Source organism: Anabrus simplex, chromosome 5 (genome assembly GCF_040414725.1).
Source record: "Anabrus simplex isolate iqAnaSimp1 chromosome 5, ASM4041472v1, whole genome shotgun sequence".
NCBI lineage: Eukaryota > Metazoa > Arthropoda > Insecta > Orthoptera > Tettigoniidae > Anabrus > Anabrus simplex.
Genome location: NC_090269.1, coordinates 64,958,151 through 64,982,048, shown reverse-complemented (window position 1 = coordinate 64,982,048; position 23,898 = coordinate 64,958,151). Strand labels below are relative to the sequence as shown.

The following is a 23,898-nucleotide window of genomic DNA, read 5'->3' as shown; positions in this document are numbered from 1 at the left end:
TTATAACGCAGTGATTAAAATACAAGGATTGCATGCTGCTCAAACAATGGATCTAACAAGCAGAGGATTGATACAACAATTAGAGAAGAAGGAAAGGAAGATTCTAAGGCCTAGATATGTTAACAGACAATGAAGACTGAGACCAAACAGAGAACTGTACAAAGAAACGGAACGTACTGTGGAATCTGCGAGGAAAAACCTAGTCCAATTTTATGCGCATCTCTTAACGATAAACCATGAAAGACTTATGCAAAAGATCCTGATGCTGAAGGGAAGAAAGTTGTTCCTAGGTGGCTTATTGAAACCCATTTAGATATGGAGAAAATGAGTATCAAACAGTATGATAAATTCAGAAAAGAAACTGTTTCAGGCATATGATATCAGACTTCAAGCATTTTTGAGAGGAAATGAGAAGGAAACCACCCTGCCTCGGAAGAATGCAGGAAATGAATAAGCGATCAAATGAAGCAATATTGGCAGAACATCAAAGCCAAGGGTGGAAGAGTAATATTGTTATTGGCTTTACGTCCCACTAACTACTTTTTTTTACGTATTTTGTAGATGCCAAGGCACCAAAATTTAGTCCTGCAGAAGTTCTTTTATGTGCCAGTAGATCTATCGACATGGGGCTGACGTATCTGAGCACCTTCAAATACCATTGGATTGAGCCAGAATTGAACCTGCCAAGTTAGGGTCAGAAGGCCAGTGTCTCAACCGTCTGAGCCACTCAGCCAGGCAGGGTGGAAGAGGATGCATACAAATCCAATATACTAAAGCTGTTATTCCATGGTCCATAGCGGCCCAAATTGAATAGAAGAAGAAAAATATACACAGCAACATGGACATGGGCTTTTCATCCAAGTAGCCATACTTTGAATCCTAGCTGATGTATGTGGAATTTTAAAAAATATGAGAAAGTTACATTCCTACGGTTCAGAACCCACATAAAGCAAGAGGATCTATGATCATTATATTGATGGTCATGTAAAGAGGGTTGGTTTTCTTTATACAGAATTCACATGGATAATGCAAATAATAATGCTGTATGTTTATTATTTCTTAAAATCTATACCAACTGAAGAGATGAGAGTGCCATAATTGTGTGCTGGCTGCTTAACATGCCACTGAATCTACTGCCATCAATCTGCATTTTTGAATGCTAACCAATTAGGCATGGATTACTTTCACAACATTAAGTGTAGGAGAGTGCCTAATCAGCAATTCTATGCAGCTGATCTTTCATAAGACATATGACATATGCAGAGCTGCTGACAGCTATGTATTAAACCCCCAAATAAAACATCCTTCCCAAAGGAATTAGGTCCTACAGGAGCTGGAGTTAAGAGAGAAAAAGTAAGCTCCTTTCTAAAGAACTAATTTCAGAGAGTTCCTGATATAGAGTGGGATTTAAGCCACTCCCTTACTGACTTAATTTTCTTTATAAAGTAAACTTGTACTTCTAATTAATATTTTGCCCTGTGTGTTACCAATGCCAATTCCATCAGAGCCATTTTGCATGACAAAGCAAGGCCACCATATTGTTTATAGTACCGGTACTGTATATAGAGAATCATTATATTTAAATTATAAATAGTCTATTACTGTATATAGTATTGTGCTGTATAGAGCGTATTTCAAAAAGTAAATAAATATGAATTCATAACTAACAATTTTTAACATTCAATAAGCTGAAACTATACCCAGATTTATGGTGGACTCTCTTTTGTCAAACAGAATGTCTCCCAGGCTATGTAAGACTCTACATACCGTACGAATTGCTTCACAACTCTTTACCATATGCAGAAACCTGTAGTCTCTAATAAGATAAAACTACGATATACAGAATATAGAATACAGTACTTCAGAGTGAGATGTTCTTAGACTCAAATCTGTTCTAAATGTGGTGAAATTTATTAGGCTTATACTTCAGGCTCCTATCTGTCCATTATCACATATAAACAATGGATTATCTACCCGAACCAAATCACTTGTACTTTCAGTTCATTTCTGTAGAGGCGGCACATCAATAGCACCTTCCATTTCAGAAATATTTGGGGTGAAAATTTTAGGCGATTCATCCTGTGTATTTTTCAGCTTCATCTAATCACATGTGGAAGAGAAATGATCTAGAGATGGTTCGCTAAACAGGACAAAATCAATCTTAAGAACTGGTTTCTTTGCGGATCTCATTCCAATCGATGACTTGTGGGCTGAGACAAAGCTTGTCATGAGGGAAAATTGGCCTGACCCCATCTCAAGATCACAAGATAACCTTTGGGAACTGGCCACTGATGTTTGGGAGGAGGCTGCCGAGAGTGACAAGGCACTGCTCATCTCATACCTTACATTCCTCACAGACCTCAAACGGTAATCGAAACAGAAGGCCTTTGATCACAGTGAGAGTATCCTCAAAATTTCATTTCTTTATGTCCAATAGTTTTGGCTCGGCGATAATGAATCAGTCAGTCAGTCAGTCAGTCAGTCAGGACATGTTCTTTTATATATTTAGATAAGGCAAATTTTAGTGATACGGTATATTATTAGAAATACAAAGATTCATCCTATGTATAAAGATGATTTTGTTAGCAACAAATGATGTTAAAATAAAGTCTCGAACTTTGTGAATACGGTATTATACAGAGCACAATGAATGCGGTCCAAATATATTTTTCACTTTATATGTCCGGAAACTTTTGATTGTATGTTTAGAAGAAGTAAATTTTCAAACACCACTTTTGTTCAAAACAGTTTGTATTTCATGGGCTTTTAGATAGTTAGTACAACAGTTTCCCATCTGTTTGGAAAGGGTTCGATTCCTAGCTCAGCCATGATTTTAAACCAAATCTGACAATCTGGAATTGAGTATGCCTAGAGAAGTGGGTTAATTTTCCACTCTCAGCTATCCTAGAAGATGGATCTATACAACTGATACTGATAAGTTTAAGTTATTATTACATACTACTGGATTAAACTGTGCAGATAATGTTGCATGTGTTGACTAGTTGAACAAGGAAACATTTTATTTTTAGATTATAAAAGACATTCATAATTAATTCCTACAAACAGAAGTTTCAAATATCAAACAAGTAAAAGAATTTAGAATGAAATGTTACATTACACTGCACAAACAATGATGGTAAAAAACATGTAGCCCCCAAAAAGCAATGCATTTTTTCCAACCCACATGAAGCCACTGCAACCACTACTTTTCTCCTTGATGAATATTGCATTAAAAGCTTTACGATTGTTTTATTTTGATTCTATGAACAGTATGTAACATAGTACACTACAGCATTGAAAGAATTACTTTTTAAAATATTTACTGCAAGTCAGCTACAGGTATCTGCCTTTGGTAAAGACTCATGAAACCAAATAAAACCAGAAGCTCCTGTTACATGCTAAATGAAGAAGCAGGCATAGGCAATCTAGAAATTAAACAAGATAATTCTGAATTATAGCACAATTTTAAAAAAAAAATAGATAGCTATAGATGGAAATGAAAGATTTATGCACGAAACAACTGAAATATGGGGTAAAGTCTTCCTTTCTTCCAGTCAACAGCATCAGAGCCTTCAATGCTCCATTTAGTACCCTCAAATTGCCATTTTCTTCCATGCTGTGTCAATACGCATTTGAATGACTCACACAGTTATGAGTTACATCTTTGTTTGTATCTTCTAACTGATCTAATCAATATAATTTTTAACCCTCAGAGGATGACTGTCAGGCATTTCCAGGCATCACAGTTTTCTGTTCTGTTGGGATATACTTGCCAGCTGATATTCATGTGCAAACCTATTATGTGTGCTGCTGCATCTGTGGTTATTGTATAGAACTTCTAGCAATGTTACAGCCTTCTAAATGTGATTTAACTTTGTTTTGCAAGTTTTACAGCTAAATAAAGAAAGAGTTCTTATTTACATTAGTCAGCTATGAAAATGTTGGCTCCGCAGAGTAGGGGTAGCATGCCTGCCTTTCACCCAGAGGCCTAGGGTTTGTCTCCCGGCCAGGTCAGGGAATTTTACCTCGATCTAAGGGCTGCTTCGAGATCCACTCAACCTACATGATTGCAAGTGAGGAGCCATTTGATGGTGAGATGGTGGCCCCGGTCTAGAAAGCCAAGAATAACTGCCGAGATGATTAGTCGTGCTGACCACATTACACCTCACAATCTGCAGGCCTTCGGGTTGAGCAGCAGTTACTTGGTAAGCCATGGCCCTTTGGGTCTGTTGCACCACGGGGCTTGGTTTTGGGGTTTTTAGCTGTAAAAATGGTAGCGTGCTGTCAGGGTAGTGTTAGTTCACTGGTATAGGGAGATTTTTGGATGAAATTGACAACTGCAATGATGAATTATATCTGTTATGGACAGTGAGTTCAATGTTTCTGAGTGTGAAAATGACAGTTCTAAGAAACTGGATGTAGCTGAAAGCAAGAATGAAGGCGATGCAAATGGCAGTGATTCAGACAATGGTTAGAGAGTTTACCACTCTGCTTCGTAGAGAAAGCACGCATTTTGATTAGTGGATTCTCACTCATTTGAGATTATGACTGATTTCTTCGGATCCATTAGAGACACGAAGTTGGCTATTATGTCTTAACTGCCCTGAATTATGGGAGGGACACCATATTTATGCAATGCAGCCAATGATAGTGAGTGACATTTATGGCAATAGTGGAAGATTTCTCTGTGTTTGGTTATAAAAGAAAGTTTCTTTTGGGGGTGGGATGGTGGGGTTCTAGCACTGGCAATGTACATGCATCTCCTCTACAAATATTTTTAGGTAACATTAATACATCTCACCTCACAAAGTAGTATTTTACATCCTGTGCCCCCATCCTAGAATACTACCATGTGATACACAACATGGGCATGAATTCTAAACCAGATATGAAGGATTATTTTGCTGAAGATTGTATAGACAAATGACAATTTTTCAAAAAAGGTTTTTTCCAGGGAACATTTTCTAACCTCCTTTGGATGCTTCCAGTGTGCCTTCCTAGTCCTGCTGCTACTAGAACCACGGGAGACAAAATACGTAACATAGTGGACTTTTTTGAAGTGAAGTTTAGAAAGTATTACGTTCCAGGGCATAATATTTCTATAGATGAAAGCACAGTGTGATGCAAATAATGCATCATTTTCAAGTATTACAATCACTAAAAATCCACTAACTTGGACGGCACATATTTGTTAATAAAGAAACAAGAAACAGAGATTACATTCTAAAACATATTAATTGTTGTATTTCAAAGCACACTGCACCACAATGAGCTAAAGTACAGGTATTTGAAACAATGTTACTGGTTTTACGTCTCACTAACTATTCTTAAGGTTTTCGGAGATGCCGAGATGTCAGAATTTTGTAAGTATGTTCAGTCCGTCAGCGCTTCCGCTGGTGGGATCCTCAACAGCTCTGCCATCAGCTGTCATAGATGGCCTAGGCATCACTGAAGAGGCGTACTACGGAAATGAGGAGTGGGGTAGTTTCCCATTGCTTTCCTCACCGAGCCAGAGTTGCTATTACATATCAGTCTGCCAAGCCCACTGAAATGCATCAACCGACCCTATGAGTAACATTTTCACACTATTCATAGCAGGGACTGGCTGCATAAGGAATTGGCATTACTAGCATCGCTCATACTTCAGTCACTTTCATATTGTCAAAGCCAAGGATAAGACAGAGACAAATCTATGAAAGTAACAAAATTGCTCTAGCCCATACCAGAAGACATAGTGCACTGTAAACACTTGGTCCTGCCAGCAAAGGCATCAGAATTTTGTCCCTGAGTTTTTTATGTGCTGGTAAATCTACTGACATACAGCCAGTTTATTTGAGTATCTTCAACTTGCTCTCTTGAGCTCAGAAGGCTAGCGCTCTACCATCTGAGATACCCAACCCAGCGAAAGGGACAAGGAATTCATAGCAAGTCAAAGTTGGATGTAATATTTCATATGCAGAGAATGGACTGTCACTGCTGATTAGACCTGATTTCCCTAAGACATGTCGGACTGTGCGATACTAAACTGGTACTCTGCTGATGACTGGACAGGTATTTGGACAGACTCATTTCCTCTTTCAGAGCAGCAGCTAAATGATCACAGAAACTGTTTCAGTTTCCATGCATGACTGCTGGCCATCATTCACCCACTTCAGCTATTCTCATGATGATTACTATTAGTTGGGGAGCTACTGAATAACACTACATTCCTACATCAATCTGGTCAATGGAACAGTTACATTCTAAAGATAAAAGATCTGTATTCTGCCTGCAATTCAAAGAGATTGCCCATGCCTCCTTATCCCAATCATGCAAATCCACTTTATGTTATTCCAAAAATAATGATGCTATGATGAGATAATAAATTTTACATTCTTCAGAGTTGGAATGAAGCACAACTGAATCCAAACTACGAATGTCAGTTTTCCATTTTACATTAGTGGTGGTGATTATTGTTTTAAGAGGAAGTACAACTAGGCAACCATCCTCATCATTTTACATTAGCCTTCAATTATTAAAGGAACACTCCAGTCAAGGATGGCATGAAATGTCACAGCAATATTCATGAAATCCAAACCACAAAATATCACAAAGCTATGGTATATTCTAGACTACGGAAGTCTTTGAGAGAGAAAGACAGCTGAGTGATACTGCCATAAACTTTTAGCCAAAGTGGCCATGAATCGAATCCCAGACAATATATAAATATTGGACATTTTAAATGAAGTTATGTCTCCATGGTTTAGATACCATATAAATCTGGAGGTCTTGAGACTATGAAAACAACAGCAATTGTCATGTACAGTGAGTTTCTCTCATCGGTTAGCCGGCAGGTACGTCCAGCTTATCTGCCTCCCGCTGACTCATTACTCCTCGCTCTGCGGCCTAGCAACAAGGACAGCACTTCGCTCACTTTATCCGTACATGACATGAGATAACAATTAAAATTAGTAATTAAGAACTAAGAAAATAAACTTGTATGTTATGACAGGAGATGTTCGAAATGTTCTCCTCCTGTATCCACACATTTCTACCAACACCTTATGGTTTCAATTTTAACATTTTCATAGCCCGCCATGCTGAGCTTCTTGTCCACGTCATCTTAGGGATTTTGTAGGCGTATGCTCTAATCTTTCTGTGATTTCATTTACTTTCTCCTCGTTAAGTACACGTTTTTCAACATTTCACTTCTTATCGAGTAAAGAATCAGTTCCTCTCAATTTGTTTATGAGTTTCCGCACTGTCTCTCTATATGGAGGGCATGCACCTGGAAATTGTGTTACAAATCACCTACAACTTCCCTGCAAGGCTCTGTTTTCCCATAATTATCATACATAAATACCCTTTGATCTGCCGTGTACACATGTGGAGGCATTATGAGAATTACCGTATTCACGCAAATAATCCCTGCACCCTAATTTGAGGAAGGCTCATTTTGAAAAAAAAAATGAAATGAACTAAAATTCCTTCCATCAAAAGAGTAAAGTAAGCATAAACAAACATTTCATATCACTCCGTGAGGTCCACGTGGTCCTTAAGCAATATGAACATGTAAATTTACGGATATAGCTACTTTGCCTGAGATGATAAAAATACATTATCACTGCTATAAAATGCCATGAAAATAAGCAAGTAGGCCTACTTATATGACAGGTATTTCACGAATCTGAACTTACAAAAGGCTCGATTCCCTGAAGATCGGAAGATTCGTTGTCTCTTGCATCACAAGAATCCTCTTCTAAATTACTTACAAATTCGTCACACTCCACGTCTAAAACACTTCTCACACGTGGTCTCTTTTTCTTCGGATAATAACACAACTGGTGGTGGATAATTATTTTTGTGCAATGTAAACACTTGAAACAGACATACTGGCAAACTTGGATGTTAGTTTTGCGATACAGTAAAATCATGTTATTACATGATTTTGAATTAACCGCCAACTCATAATTCAGAAATGCCAACCCTTGCTGCATCACAAAATATTCTAATACTCACTACTAGATGCAATTAACACTGATTCACAGTTTAAACCTTTGAAATGTCATGGAAAAAACTATTTCCAAAATTTATTCAAGAAGGTGCATTTACAGTATTCAAATAATGAACTTGGATAACTCACTTGCAAACATAATCTCATGCAATGAAAGGAAAAAGAAAAGAAATGATTCAAAGATGAGGAGAAATCGATGCTACCTCCCCTGTGCAAGTGCTTTATTCATTGGATTACTGTACTGTACACATTTTAGATGCCTCGTACTTGCACGGAAAGTACCTGATACCCTTAAATCATCATGGTTTATCGAACTTTCCTATGACGAGGAGGGGGGGAAGTAGGAAGTATCTCGCTCCCGTCTGCATTGCAACACAGGACAGTGACTCTATCCTTGTACGATTTCATGCCATGGCATTTCTCTCGTAATTCAGAAATGCCAACCCTTGTTGCGTCACAAAGTATTCTAAGACCCATTAACACATGTAATCACCTTGATTCACAGTTTAAACCTTTCAAATGCCATGGAAAAAAAAAACTATTTCCGAAATGTATCCATCAAGGTGCATTTACATTATTCAAATAATGCACGTGGATAAATCACTGGCAAACATAACCTCACGCAATGAAAGAAAACAACACGCTTCAAACAGAAGGACAAATTATTCTGGCTCCCGTGTGCAAGTGCATTATTTTTTGGTTTACTGTACTGTTTGCAAGTTTAGATGCCTTGTAGTTTCACGGAAAGTGCTCGACGCCCTTAAAACACCCTTGCTTATCAAACTTTCCTATGACGAATGGAGGAAGTCTTTCGCTTCTATCTTCATTAATAATACCAATATAAATTTACTCATTCGGAACAAATATTCCAGATTCCCTATGGGAATCAACATGTATATCATCTATCTTCATTGTTAATACAGTACAGTGACTCCAACTCCCTTAAAACCGTTAAGACCACCTGGGCTCAGCAGTAAAATAAAAACAATGCAGTTTCATCGGCATTGACAATATTGTTCGGTGCATACGAATTGATTATAATTATGAGCCACGCTTTTCTGCCAACTTTACAAACTATCCACTTCATTGCTGTATCGATAATGTAATCTAATCAATATATGAAAAATGTTTCCACCTAATCGATACCTTTCTTTTTATATAGCTGTGATCGAAACATGTCCTGATATTATTAATGTTTTTATAAGTAGCCAAAGGCAGTTACACAAAACATAACTGTACACCCAACATCAAAAACTAGGAGAGCAAGGGGCATGTTGCCAACCTTGATGCAAATAAAACCCGCATTCCAATTTCATGCCACAATTTTTTTAAATATACATGGATTATTCGCATAAATACGGTATACCCCAAAGCAACACTCCACAACTTAAGAACAGTTGGTGTGGCAGATCAACACTTAATATACATTCTATGCATAGACATGAACTGAGGGCATAAAAATTATTTCAAAAATGAAATTTATAGCTTATAATTCCCGTGCTGTCGCTGAGCTATGTAATGGTAAGTGATGAGTCAATGGGAGGCAGATGAGCTGGGCGCGCCTGCCTGCCAACCGATGGGAGAAACTCACTGTATAACTCTAGCATGCTAATCCCTTGTTCCCTCATCAAGACATCAGGGATGTCCAAATACCACCACCATCATTATATGTTTAGAACAATTCCTGGATAATATATAAGACACTTACCTTAACAGAAAACATATCTAGCAGTTGTGTGAGCAACGGGCAGTAAAACATATTCACAGCAGCATACTTAAATGATTCCAGAAATAGTCAGGAAAGCTGTGAGAGAAGAATATACTTTTATCAGATACACATCAAGACACAAGCAATTTTAATGATAGTGTGCCAGCAAAGGCATAATTGATATAGTACAAAACAAAATTTTCGGCTTTATCCTGAACTCCTCCGAACTTATGCATATAAACAAAATGTACATTTGAAAAAGCAAAAAATATGTACATATCAACACAACTGAGATGAGCACTTAAGGGGGAACTTACACCTATAAGGATGAAAAAATTTGTCAATTTTCAATTTATTTTTTTCTACGTTTGTTGATCCTTCCTCTTCAAATCACTGCAACAATTTATTTTATATGTATCATACTTTTGAAGTTATGCCTAAAAATGTGCAGGACTGTCATCAACGTTTTCCTACACATTGGTAACTTTGTTGTTCGTTTCCCGAAACTTTGGATTTTCAAATCCATTTCCTTAGTAACTGCCAGAGTTTTCAAGATAATGAAGTGAAATTTAGTATATATGTGTATCTTATTTATTTATTTATTATCCATGAAAAAGCCCTACTTTGTCTAGCATATTAGGGCTGTAGGTTATAACTAGTTACCTTAAATAGTACAAACATATACTACAAATTTTTTGAAGTGAGTGATTACACACACAAATTAAATTAAACTGGGAGAAAAGGAAAGCTAAACCTTTCCTAACATCCCTTACATCAGCTAGCCACAAAGGAGCCGGGAATTGGTCAGAGGAGCGCAGGAAAGAATTCAGCGAGAAAATGAAGGAATACTGGGCCAACAGGAAGGCTCAAGAGGCCACTAAGAACACAATCCAGTACGTTAAAAGGGGCAGATGACGAGAAAAACACAGCTAGAACACAAGCACCGTGGTCTACAGATGGCCTAAACGCAAAGAAAAGAAAAAAAAAAAACCTGCATAAATTTAAAAAATGCATTCAAACAACAGATCTTGTGAAATATCCTAAAAATAGGTTTGACTAACATTACTGTATAACAATTTAAGTGTATGTTATAGGGAAGAACAATATGACCTAGAACTGTTGCTGTACATGTCATAGTTTCGGTTTTTTAACATTAACCTGTGAAAAAACTTGCAAAAATTTACACTTTAATATAAGCTTTAAAAAAATATTTTTTCTTTATAGATTCCAATGATTCTAGGTCAATCTCTAGTTACTGTATTAGTATATACAATGAAAAAAGAATTTTTGAAAAACAATGATATTTGTGTAAAATATTAGGGAAACGGTGGAACAGTGCACAATATGCAGCTGCCATTTTAAATGCCTAATTTCATGAAATGCATTCGCCATATGACTTGTAAATACACGAACATATTGGCAGAGCATGGTGTGATTGGCAGACCAAATTACAATTCTTCAGTACTTTCTGTTGCTGAGGAATAAAAAAGTGAAAATATACATGATTTTTGGTTGTTATAGGTGTAGGTCTCCCCTTAACAGTACCGGTACTTATGCTGGCAATGCTTGAGTGAAGATCTGTACTGAATAGGTGGAAACCTTTAGCTTTTCTTTTACACTATATTGCTCTTCAATATGAATTAATATGAAATATTTTACCTATGATATTCTGTTAAGTCAAAGAATCCCTTTCTGGGGTAAAATTTCAGCAGTCTGGCCCAGGAAGAATTGGAATTGAAGATGAATTGTTTCCAGTTTTCTCCATACTGCTAAGACTCTGGCAATGGTCTACTACTTCCAGTTTTATATTGTTTGGGGTGGTGATTACTTGTATAGTATGTCAGCTGACTGATAATATATCACTAACCTACTGCCTTATTTTGAGACCAAACACTTCATTCCAAATATTCATACTGCATTGCACTTGAGCTTCAGTGTGATAGCTCGGAATATATGCAGACGATTGTGACTGGTGTAAGCTGCAGTAAAGTTTTACATATGGCATATCTAGATGTCTTTCTTTAACAGGATCCAGAGTGAAACTTGTATAACAGTGAAATGGTGCTGAAATTCAACTGATATTTATAATAATAAATAATGGCCTTTTTACCGCTTATGGAAGAAATGTAAAAACGAATTGAAGCAACGGATTAACAGTTGGAAAGACATGCAGTATGTGCATGTCACTGTAACACTGTATTTACAACAAAGGTGTCTGGTTAAACAGGTTTTTCTTTTTTTGCTAGGGGCTTTACGTCGCACCGACACAGATAGGTCTTATGGCGACGATGGGATAGGAAAGGCTTAGGAGTTGGAAGGAAGCGGCCGTGGCCTTAATTAAGGTACAGCCCCAGCACTTGCCTGGTGTGAAAATGGGAAACCACGGAAAACCATTTTCAGTCCTGAACTATGTGGAGTGGAGAGGAGAGCAAGCACAAGGGTTGACAAGTGTACTTGAACTCATTGCACATGTAAATGTGTTCCAAATGACAATCTCTTTTTATCACTGAGATTTGGAAATAAATACAATGAATATTATAAATAATATATTTACTGTATATTGGTTTATACATTTCTGATGAAGAAAGCTAAAGGGTAATCCTAATGTTGAAATTCCGGTAGCATTCGAAGAAAAGACAGATACGATCATGTACAACAACTGCAACGAAACAGATTGGGACGCTGTCAAAGCTTCACTTACAACGGCAGCAGATGAAGTGCTAGGAAAAAAGACGCTTGAACCCAGGAAGAACTGGATGACTGAAGAAATACTAAATCTCATTCAGGAAAGAAACAAAGAACGCCGGAAAAATACCCCAGAAGGAATGATAAACGATAAGAAACTAAAAAACTTAGTTACACAGAAGTGCCGAGAGGCGAAAGAAAGATGGATGAATGACATTTGTAAAAGCATAGAACGTGATGTGAAAATCGGAAATGTTGACAGAGCATACAATCAAGTAAAAAGAACACAATTCAAGGCTAAAATGAAATCCAATGTAATAAAAGATACGGAAGGAAGTCTGTTAATAGAAGATGAGTAGGTAATGAAGAGATGGAAAGAGTATTTGGAGGATCTATATGATGGAGAAGAAATTGACAATGTAGATGAGTACATCATAAAACAAGACCAGGTTTCACAAGATGAACTAGGTCCTCCCATAGTGAGAAGTGAATTCAAAACAGCACTGCAACAGATGAAAAAGAACAAGGCTCCTGGACCAGACAAACTGCCTGCTGAACTGTGGAAAAATTCTGGAAAAAAACTGAAGGATGAACTCTTCAAAATCATCCAGTACTGCTATGAAAACGGAGATATGCCAGAGGATTTTGTTGAAAGCAAAGCAGTACTTCTGCACAAAAAAGGAGATTCAACAGAATGCTCCAATTACAGAATACTAAGTCTTGTTTCACATGCAGCAAAAATATTCACATGCATATTAAAAAACAGAATCAAAATGAAAATTGAGCAGAATCTAGATGATGATCAGTTTGGGTTCAGGAAAGGAGTAGGAACAAGAGAAGCTATTATAGCACTTAAAACCATCTTGGAGAGAAGACTGGAGCTTAACAGAAATACATATATAGCTTTTGTAGACCTGGAAAAAGCTTTTGACAATGTTCATTGGAAAAGGCTGTTCGAAATTATGAAGGACATTCATTTGGACTGGAAAGACAGAAAAGCAATACTTAACCTCTACATCAATCAAAGAATAAACATCGAAAGTAATGATAAAGTATGCAAAGTGAGAATCAGGAAAGGAGTAAGACAGGGGTGTTCCTTATCACCATTTCTATTTAATCTGTACATTGAAGAGGCCATGAAAATTTTTAAATCCAAAACACCTGGCATTAAAATAAATGGAACAACTGTACACTGTGTTAGATTTGCCGACGATATTGCACTTCTGGCTGACAATGAGAAGAACATGCAGATCATGCTCAACAAATTAACATCCATCTTAAAAGATTTCCAACTTAACATTAATGTAAATAAAACTGTTATGGTTGTAAGCAAATCTAAAATGAAGCCAGAGGCACAGCTCAGAATTGGAAATATTTTAATAAAACAGGTGCACAAGTTCTGCTACTTAGGATCAGTTATTACCGATGACAACAGATGCACTGTGGAAATAAAAAGAAGAATATCTCCCTGTGTAAGAAAGCCTTTGAGGAGAAGAAGCAGCTCTTAACGAATAAATCCTTAAATACTGAACAAAAGAAATTATTTATCAAAACGTTCATTTGGAGTGTGCTGCTATATGGCTGTGAAGGATGGACTCTCTTGAAGGAGGACGTGAAATGACTAGAGGCAGTGGAAATGTGGCTATGGAGGAAGATGACAAGAACTAGCTGGATTGAGAAGAAAACTAATGAAGCAGTGCTTAGACAAATAAACACCCAGAGACATTTAATAACAATGATAAAAAGGAGAAAAGCATCAGTTTTTGGTCACATTCTCCGGCATAATAACTTCATAAAGAACTTGTTCGAAGGCAAGGTGATGGGAAAGAAAGGCAGAGGGAAACCACGGAAGAAGATCATTGAAGAGGTAGTTGAGATGATAGGATGCCAAGGTTATGGAGAGATGAAAAGGATCGCAGAGAGAAGAGATCAATGGTTGCAGCGACAAGGCGAAGCCTTTAGATGATGATGATGATTTGTTTTACGTCCCACTAACTACTCTTTTACGGTTTTTGGAGACGCCGAGGTGCCGGAATTTAGTCCCGCAGGAGTTCTTTTACGTGCCAGTAAATCTACCGACACGAGGCTGACATATTTGAGCACCTTCAAATACCACCGGACTGAGCCAGGTTTGAACCTGCCAAGTTGGGGTCAGAAGGCCAGCGCCTTAACCGTCTGAGCCACTCAGCCCGGCTTCATGTACATCAACCAAATGGTTCTTGTTTGAAAAAACTTTTTTCAGGAAATTGCATGTAAAGTAGTAACACACATTTCGACACATAGAACACCTTAGAAGACTCCAATGGCATATGTTATACCTTCTTTCTGGATTTTCTTGGATTTTTATTCCAGTCTGAGTCTTTGCCTAGACCTTCTAGTCTCCAAAGTTGAGTTTCTTACTTTTTTATTTTTATTTTTTCAATTTCCACTTCCCTGGTCGAGCTTGCACAAAGCTTCCACAGTATTCTTCCCAACTTTGATTCCCAATGTCTTCAGTACGTGTAGGCATCATTCAAATTGGCCACTGCACTGTAGGTTGCTATTTGAACAATTTTATTACCATTGCATGATGATTTGAGACATATGGACCGAACTTTACAGTTGAATGTCTCATTTTCACTTTGATTTCTCCATTTTAGACATCTCTGCAGTAACTCTGTTTTGCTAAAAACCTTTAAAAAAAAATAGGTTTGAGAACGGGGTAGGGGTGCTTGAAAGTACTAACTATCCCCTCTGATCCAGCTCGTCGATAGCCACATCAAGGTTTTGAGCCCTTGGAACAAAAAGAGACCAAACCTTTTGCCCAAGTTTCCTCGCTGATGCGCGAGATGTACTTGTTACCTCAGTAATAACATCACCATTATCACCTCTCTCTTGACTGGAAAAGCAATTTCCAGCAAATCTCCTCTTTTTCCGTCTTGCTACATTCCCTTTCTTAGGCATCATGATCACAATTCACAACACAATGTAATAGAAACACCTGGAAAGTTTCAAAACAAACTGCTACCAGCGCCAAGGAGTACATAACAGAAACCTTGGAAACAGAAGCTCAAAGCTGACCGCTCTCAAAGACAATTCATTAAACCATGGATACAGGCAGGGCCTACGTGTATACAATTCATGCAGCCAGTGTTATAAGAAATTGACTAAAAGAGAAACCACACACAAGTGTCTATCGCTGTACATTTGCATCCACTGCCACGCAACTACGCCATCACAATGTGCAAGCTGTCAGTAATATGTAAATATCTCTAAAAGCATGAGGAATTTTTACGTAAAACTTTGTATCTATGTTTAGAAAGCCACAACCTTTCATCTGAGATTTATTTTTTGAAATGAAGTATAGGTACCTGAAGGCAGAAACAGGTTCCAGGAAGGAGATTCAAGGAATCATAAATGACCAAGGGAGTACAGGTCTTTCATATAAACTAAGACCGAATGCTCCGTGTTTGTACTCTGCACTCCGGCAGCTGCCTCAGCCGAACTTATGTTGCGCGCAGCCGCCCTGCTTTAAGCGTGTATACAATCTTATATGAAATCTTACCTTATAAAAGATACTGGAAGTGTCGTACTTCCTGGGTTATATGGGCAATGTACTTGGTAACCACATTCTGGCTGACATGAGCGAGTTCTGCCACTGTAATGTTTCTTCTGATTTCATTCGTAACGTTTTCTTTCAGTTCCTCCAATGTGTGAGGATTTTTCTTCATACGCTTTTTCTTTCAGTTTCCCCCACAAGTAAAAATCAAACACTGTTAGATCTGGAGAATGAGTGGGAAACAGACCAGCACTAATCACTCAGTCTGCAAACACTTCCGAGATTTTAAAAAGGGAATCTTCTGCTGTATGAGCAGGGGCTGAATCTTGTTGAAACCACCCATGCGGTTTTTCTTCTTACGTTAACTGATGGAAGAATGGTGTCAAAATGTCATCTTGGTACCTAACTCGAAAAAAAAAAATAGGACCAACTATTCATCTTGCACTAAAGCACACCGATCTTCCTATCATAATGAGGGACTTCATAAACACCATTAGGATTTTCTGCACACCAATAGCAAGAATTATGACTAGAGCCTGGATTTCCATGCAAATGCATGTTTTTAAATAAGCTAGCTACACTTCTCAAACTTTGCAAATATTCGTTTTACGGCTTAACAATTCGAAATAACCGTTCTTTTTCCGTGCATGTTTGCATGTTTTGGCCTTTTTAGGAGAAAATTCATGCATAATGCATATTTGGAAAATTTTGAATTTAATAGCGAATATTTGGACGTTTAATATTGCATAATATGACTTTTATTCTCACTTTGACGCATATATATTGTTAATTTGCATGATAGTGCCTTTTATAAATGTTAGTTTTCAGAATTTGGGACAATTTTTCCACGTTATAGGCTATTACTATTACTGAGAGACGGAGGGAATGTATTCCTGCCATCCTATATGACAACCAAAGTTAGTAGCCTACACTTCCAAACACTTTCTTATCTATTGCCTGAGTAAACAGTGACGTGAGTCGGAAGGCCCCACGTCGATCTCCAATTCTTAGGAATAAGGTGTCCCAGATTTACAGTTGTACATTGCTATAAATTGGACCGTAAATTGTGCATTAACCATTGACGACTCATTTTTCGTCTATGTTAGACAAACAAAAGAAAACTTGCATCGCACTTCTGTGGCGCCGCGTTACAGAGATAGCAGCTTACAAACTCTGGTTTTTCATTGAACCCTCTACCGTTGTTATCCTGGAATGTCCTACCCGGAACTCTCACTCGTTACACGTCTTTGTCATCGCAGCAGGCAATCGTTACCAGTTATTGAGGACATTCAAATGTGTCTGCAATCATCGTATGGAGAAGTAGTTCCCGCAGCTAGAGATAAGTTGAACAAATTAATTCGTTCAAATCCTGAGTTTGAATTCGTCAAGCTTATAAAAGACGCATTGTGGTGAAAATGCAAAAGATGTACAATTTGACCTCACTTTGTCCAAATGTCTCCATTGAAGTATGCATCTATCATTTCTTGTGACGTAAAAAGATCATTTTCAGTGCTGACAGATAAACGGATGAGCTTAAATCAAGGCAATTTGGAGAAATTAGGGTAGTTTTTGTACAATGTTTCAAAAGGAACTGAATTTTGATAGTGCATATTTTCCAGTTTTTTGTACATGTTTTGCCATATGATAGTGCATGAATGCATGCACATTTTGATATTTGATAGTGCATGGAAATCCGGACTCTAATTATGACTGTTCACACAACCATTAAGATGAAACCAGAAATTTAACATACAAAAATATGGTCTTGCAATGATAACTGTCTCACCATGTTAACAGCTGAGATTCAGACTGGTGACTCATGCTTGCCAGGTCGAACACGTGCAGGCTGCTTGCAAGGTCAAGAACTATGCACGCGCCTCCCATACTGCAGCTGCCATAGTGCAGAGTACAAACACCGTGCGTTCGGTCTGGGTTTGTACTGTATGAGGGACCCTGTATATATAAATATACAGTGTATATTGCATTTGAATTTTGTGGCTTTACTAGCCAAGGAGGTATACAAATATGCTCATAGATGGCAGAAGCTGTTGCTTCAGCTCTACTGATTAGGAAAAATCCCCTCAGTAATTTGCAATATCTTTTTCTCTCCTTATTGGGAGCTGTGGAATACACACACTGCGTGACGCAGTTCCTCCGTGTGTGTGTAATTAATACGTATTTTCCGATAAAATGGTGTCGCAAAAACAGATCAGTGATATGATAGGGTGTCAATGATGGATGATACAGACAAAGAAATGTTGGATTTTAGTGACTCTGAAGATGAAAATTCTTTCTCTAGCTCATTTGCGAGCAACAATCACACAAGAAACACTGGCAGTGACAGAGTGGATCAGATGTATGTAATAATAGTCCTGCAACTATGACTATTATTCCCGTTTGTAATACTGATCAAGGACCAATGTTGCCATCAAACTTTGATACTGAAACACATCCTGTAGAATATTTATATATGTTATTTGTGTGGAGCGTGGGTTCAACTACTGTGACTATTGTTTGACTAATTTTTTCACTTTCTGATGAACAAAGACACAAAATGAAACCAAAACATCATTGAAAGTAGCTTTCTGTGCATATATTTTATAATAGTGGAATAATGTGTACCAAGAGGAGTAGCCGCGCTACGGCTATGGAGCCAAGCTCTGTGTTCAGGAGACGCGTGAGTTTGGTCCTCACCGTCAGCTGCCCTGAGAATGGTTTTCTGTGATTTTCACCATTTTCACTTCCAGACAAATGCCGGGACAAATCCTACTAATAAGCCACAGCCGTTTCCTTCCACCTAGTTACCTAATTTCATTCACCACCATTCATTTCATCTTCATTAGCTCCTTAATTGAGGCTGGCGTCAGGAAGGGCATCCGGCTGTACAAACATGCCATATAAAATCATCTCACCTTATCCCCGGGCATATATCAGGAAATGGGACTGACAGGTAGACATACAGAGGACTAATGTGCACTGAAAGCTGAAGATGATGCTTGTTGTTTTAAGGGGCCTAACATCGAAGGTTAATTACGGTCACGACATACAATGAAGTGTCCCTTGTGCCAAGAGACGATACTTATTAATTTTGTCTTCAGACCATTTCAAAGTTGGTAAATTTGGGGATATTTTCATGGTTTTAGTATATTTTCCAACATTTTTATGCATTTTTTTTTTCATTTTCTTCACCACCTACAGCCATAAATTACCACCACCATCTGGCCATCTGAGTAGAAAGGTAGCTAGCTGAGCCACGTTCTCATCATGTTCCCTTAAGGAACAAAATACCAAATACCATAAACAGTATGAGTGCCGACTGTCAGGCCCCGCGATGTAGGGGGCAACGTGTCTGCCTGTCACCTGGCAGCTCCGGGTTCGATTCCCGGCCAGGTCAGGGTTTTTTGATTGTAATGATTAATATCCCTGGCCTGGGGACAGGGTGTTTGTGACGTCCTTAATCTTCCTTTCCTCACACACAACATTCCACACTACCGCCATTCCAATTACACACAGGTTCATACAATATGGTGCCAGTAGGGGCAAAAGATGAACTCAAACACCCAGTCTCTGAACTAGAGGAATCATATTAACCATATGTACTAAAAATCCTTGGCCCAGCCCGGAATCGAACCCGGGACCCTCTGACCAAGGACAGGGATGCTTACCATTTAGCCAAGGAGCCAGACAATAAGAGCAATGACAGCCTAATTAAGGAAGGGGAAAAAAAACCCACGATGGAAAACCTGTAATTCATAATCTCTGAGGTTTAGACAATCCCAGATCAGTTCTAATCCATAAGTTAGAATTAGAGATATAGTGGTGTCAAAAAGTCTCAATGCTGTACCTAGGGACAGAGATGAAAGATTCTTTATGGCTGGGATTGCTCTTGTGGCTACTGCAGTTCTTCCTTGAATATTATATCTAAACGACTTTGTAGTAGTTTGCAAGGTAAGTCCAAGGTACCTAAAATCATTGACAATTTTTAGAGGTTTTCCATTAAGAGTGAGGGAATCTCTACATGTGATTCCTCCTCCTTTCAAAAATGTCATTTGGACATTAGTGATGACAATGGGATTCAATATGAAAAGCTTATGGAATTAGTGAGAGCACATAGAAATATTTTTGGCAACATCATATTCACCACATAAAGCAGAAACGTAATTGACAATGTATGGAAAGATATTACTTCTGAAATGGATGGTGAACGTAATAAGCACACATATAATGCATGCCTACCCCTTAGTCCCGCTTCCTGATACGGAGTCGGGCATGAAGCGAGATGAAGTTACATGGTATGTTTTTATGGTCGGATGCCCTTCCTGGTGCCAACGTCAGTTACGGAGCTAATGAAGAGGAAATAAATAATAGTGAGTGGAACTGGCTAAGGTGGAAGAAGGAAATTCCTGTAACCTATGAAGAGGAACTGACCTGGCATTAGCCTGGAAGTGAAAATGTGAAACCACAGAAAATTACTCTCAAGTCAGCCAACGGTAGGGTTCGAACTCACTTGTCTACCGAATGCAGAGCTTGGCTCCATAGGCATAGCACATTAATATGCGATGCCACTCAATTTGTGACACATATAATAATGAACTGAACTCATCCATACTGCAATATTTATTCCAGCATTAACTATATACAGTAGAACCTCGATAATTCGAAATCGGTTAATTCAAAATCCTGCCTAATTCGAAGACGCTCTCATTCCCGGAAACATGAGATACAGTTTTGCATGTTATTTAAATTGTTTAATTTGAAATACGGATAATTCGTAATTCGAAGTACAATGTCCGTCCCATTACCGAAATTCAGACTTTTAATTCGAAACTGCTTTTACATTTTAAAACAATAGTATGTTACAGAGTAATTTCAACTCGAAATTTATCCGCGTCATAACAGAACGCGTGTTCCGGAATGTGGAGGGGTAGTTTTTCGCACTTACACTCACTTCGGTGGGTCTACAGTGTGCTTCATGATTGCTAAGTTGAATGAAATCGGAATTCGTTTGTATTCAACCTTTTAAGGAACGCCGTAATATCACTCAACAGGCAGTGTGCAGAAAAACAGAATCCGCGAACACTGGTGATGCCGACAGTTGACGAAAAAATGTGGCTCATATAAATTCGTAGACACCGAACAATATTGTCATTGCCGATGAAATTGCATTGCTTTATTTTAATCCATGCCCAAACGGTCTAATGGTTTTAAAGGAGAAAGTGCCAGCCGGAGAATCGTACAAGGGTGGGGGATGGGGGTCATTCTAGTGCGTTGCAATGCACATGGAAGCGAGAAACTTTATCGCCTCGTCATAGGAAATTTCTATAAGCTACAATGTTTTAGGGGCGTCGGGCACTTTCCATGCCAGAACCAAGCATCTAAAAATGCAAACAGTATAGAAATCCAAAAAATAAGGCATTTGCACAGGGGAACCAGCATAATTTATCCTCGTCTGTGAATTGTGTGATTGTTTTTTTTTTCTTTCTTTCATTGTGTGAGGTTATGTTTGTCAGTGATTTATCCAAATGCATTATTTGAACATTGTAAATGCACCTTGTTGGATACATTTCGGAAATAGTTTTTTCCATGGTATTTGAAAGGTTTAAACTGTGAATCGAGGTGATTGTATGTATTAATGGGTCTTAGAATACTTTGTGACGCGGCAAGTGTTTACATTTCTGAAGTACAAGAGAAGTGCCATGGTGGGAAATCGTACAAGGATAGAGTCATAGGAAAGTTCGATTTTAAGGGCATCGCGTACTTTCTGTGTAAATACAAGGCATCTAAAATGCAAACAGTATAGTAATCCAAAGAATAAAGCACTTGCACATGGGAGCCAGCATAGATTTCTCCTAGTCTTTGAATCGTGCTTTTTTTTTTTTTCTTTCTTTCTTTCTTTCTTTCGTTGCGTGATGTTATGTTTGCCAGTGAGATATCCAAGTGCATTATTTGAATACTGTAAATGCACCTTCTCGGATACATTTTGGAAATAGTTCTTTTTTACATGGCATTTGAAAGGTATAAACTGTGAATCAAGGTTAACTGCATGCAATAACGGGCCTTAGAATATTTTGTAACGCGGCAAGGGTTGGTACTTCTGAATTGCGAATTGGCGGTTAATTCAAAATCACGTAATTCGAAGTCCAATTTTTGAGTCCCAACGACTTCGAATTAACGAGGTTTTACTGTAATCATATCAAGCAGCAGGTAATAACAGCATTAGTCTTGTCCGTCAAGGGCACCAGTACAAAGTACCTTGTACTTTATAAATTCCATCCCTGCTCCAGCTGTTCTTTGTAAACTAGTGCGGAGTCCATCATACGAATTCAACTGGATTCATGAATGATACATAGTCTGGCAGAAGTGTCAATACTCGCCTGACGGAGCACAAAAGGAATTGTCGCTTGGGACAATACGACAAATCAGCAGTAGCGGAGCATGCACTGCTTGACGGAAATCATGAGATCCGTTACGAGGATACTGACATACTGGCCACAACATCCCACTTTCACGCCCGTCTCTACAGGGAAGCAATCGAAATACATAAACATCCAGATAACTTTAATAGAAAGGAGGAAGGACTGAAACTCAGCAAGGCCTGGTACACCCCTTTATATAACGTACGGCCGAAATTTACTAAGATCAGGGACATTACAGTCAACCAACCAGAGGATCCATTGCTCGACACGACCCAATCGGAGGTCGTGCACTCCGAGATCCAATCAGACGACAGACTTCTCGGAACGACCCAGTCAGAATCCATGCCCGGCGCGAACCAATCAGAGGTCGTGTGTTCAGATAGCCAACCAAACGTCAAGCTGCTCGGCGCGACCCAATCGGAGGTCGTGCTTTCAGATAGTCAATCAGATGTCGGTTTGCACAGCGCGAACCAATTGGAGGCCACACACTTACATATAAATACAGCTGCTTCCCAAACAACTTTTGCAGTCGCCAGCGGGATACAGGAGAGCGTATCTACACGACACCACAGAAGATGACTACCGCAGCAGTAGTCGAAACGTCTGGGAGAAGCGAGAGGAGTGGACCACGGCATAACAGCCCGGAAGAACTATATTATATTGACACCGGCCGTGAAAGCCTTCATACTTTAATGATACATAGTCCATTCAGAAGAAACTTACATACTTATTTTGCTTGTCCAATAAATCAGGACTGAGATTGTGAAAATACTGAACTCTAGTCTTTAAGTAATCATTGGGTAAATCCACATGCTTCAACCCAGTCACCTGTCTACATCGTCTCCTCCTCCCTACTCAAGGAATTGATGTTTGTTATCAGTTGAACTGTAATTAAAGAAATGACTGCTTCAGGACAGCCCAGTCTATTCTAGTCTAGTTTAGTCCGGTCTGACAGATTTGATGTTTGTTATCAGTTGAACTGTCATTAACCTTTCAGCGGGCACGCATACCTGAATCTCCCAGGCGGGTGCGCGGCGGCTAAATGGCCGCCCATTCTTTTACGTCATCAAATTGAAGACATCTTAACAGTAATCAAAAGCGATGTTAACTGAAGTTAGCCCACAGTATTATCTTTCTGGTTCCGCTGGTAGTAAACAATTCCGATTAGTTTGTGCGGTTTACTCTTTTCACGGCTATCAAGAACAAGGCACCAAAAAGAGCTAAAATTTCCGATCTTGTTGTATCTCCAAAATCTCTTCCTCGACCTTCTGGATGTTTCACTTTTACCCTGTCAATAAACGTATTTGTGTGTCTTACAATTTCATCGACCATATTTGAATTTATTATGGTGAGAAAGCATTCTTGTTCAGTTTTACACTGGTGAACTTGTTTTTATCAAGTCCTCTGCCTTTATTTTTTGTACTCCTTCCCACGGGGTTATTTGTTGTAATGTCTCCAATGAAGAAACGTAGGGTACTGTGATCACGGTCGTCATCGCTTACATCATCAGCCCTGTCCAACTCAACTTCAAAGTCACTGCCGTCCGTTTCGATAACTT

The 23,898-nt window shown here is 38.5% G+C and overlaps 1 long non-coding RNA gene across 1 annotated transcript in view; it reads right to left on the bottom strand.

Annotated features, from left to right (window-relative positions):
- The window catches only part of LOC136874393 (uncharacterized), a 44,065-nt gene that overhangs the window by 1,968 nt on the left and 18,199 nt on the right, over positions 1–23,898 (bottom strand). The window contains exon 4 of the long non-coding RNA XR_010860259.2: positions 9,702–9,797. This is a non-coding gene — a long non-coding RNA (uncharacterized lncRNA). The remainder of the gene's footprint in view (positions 1–9,701; positions 9,798–23,898) is intronic.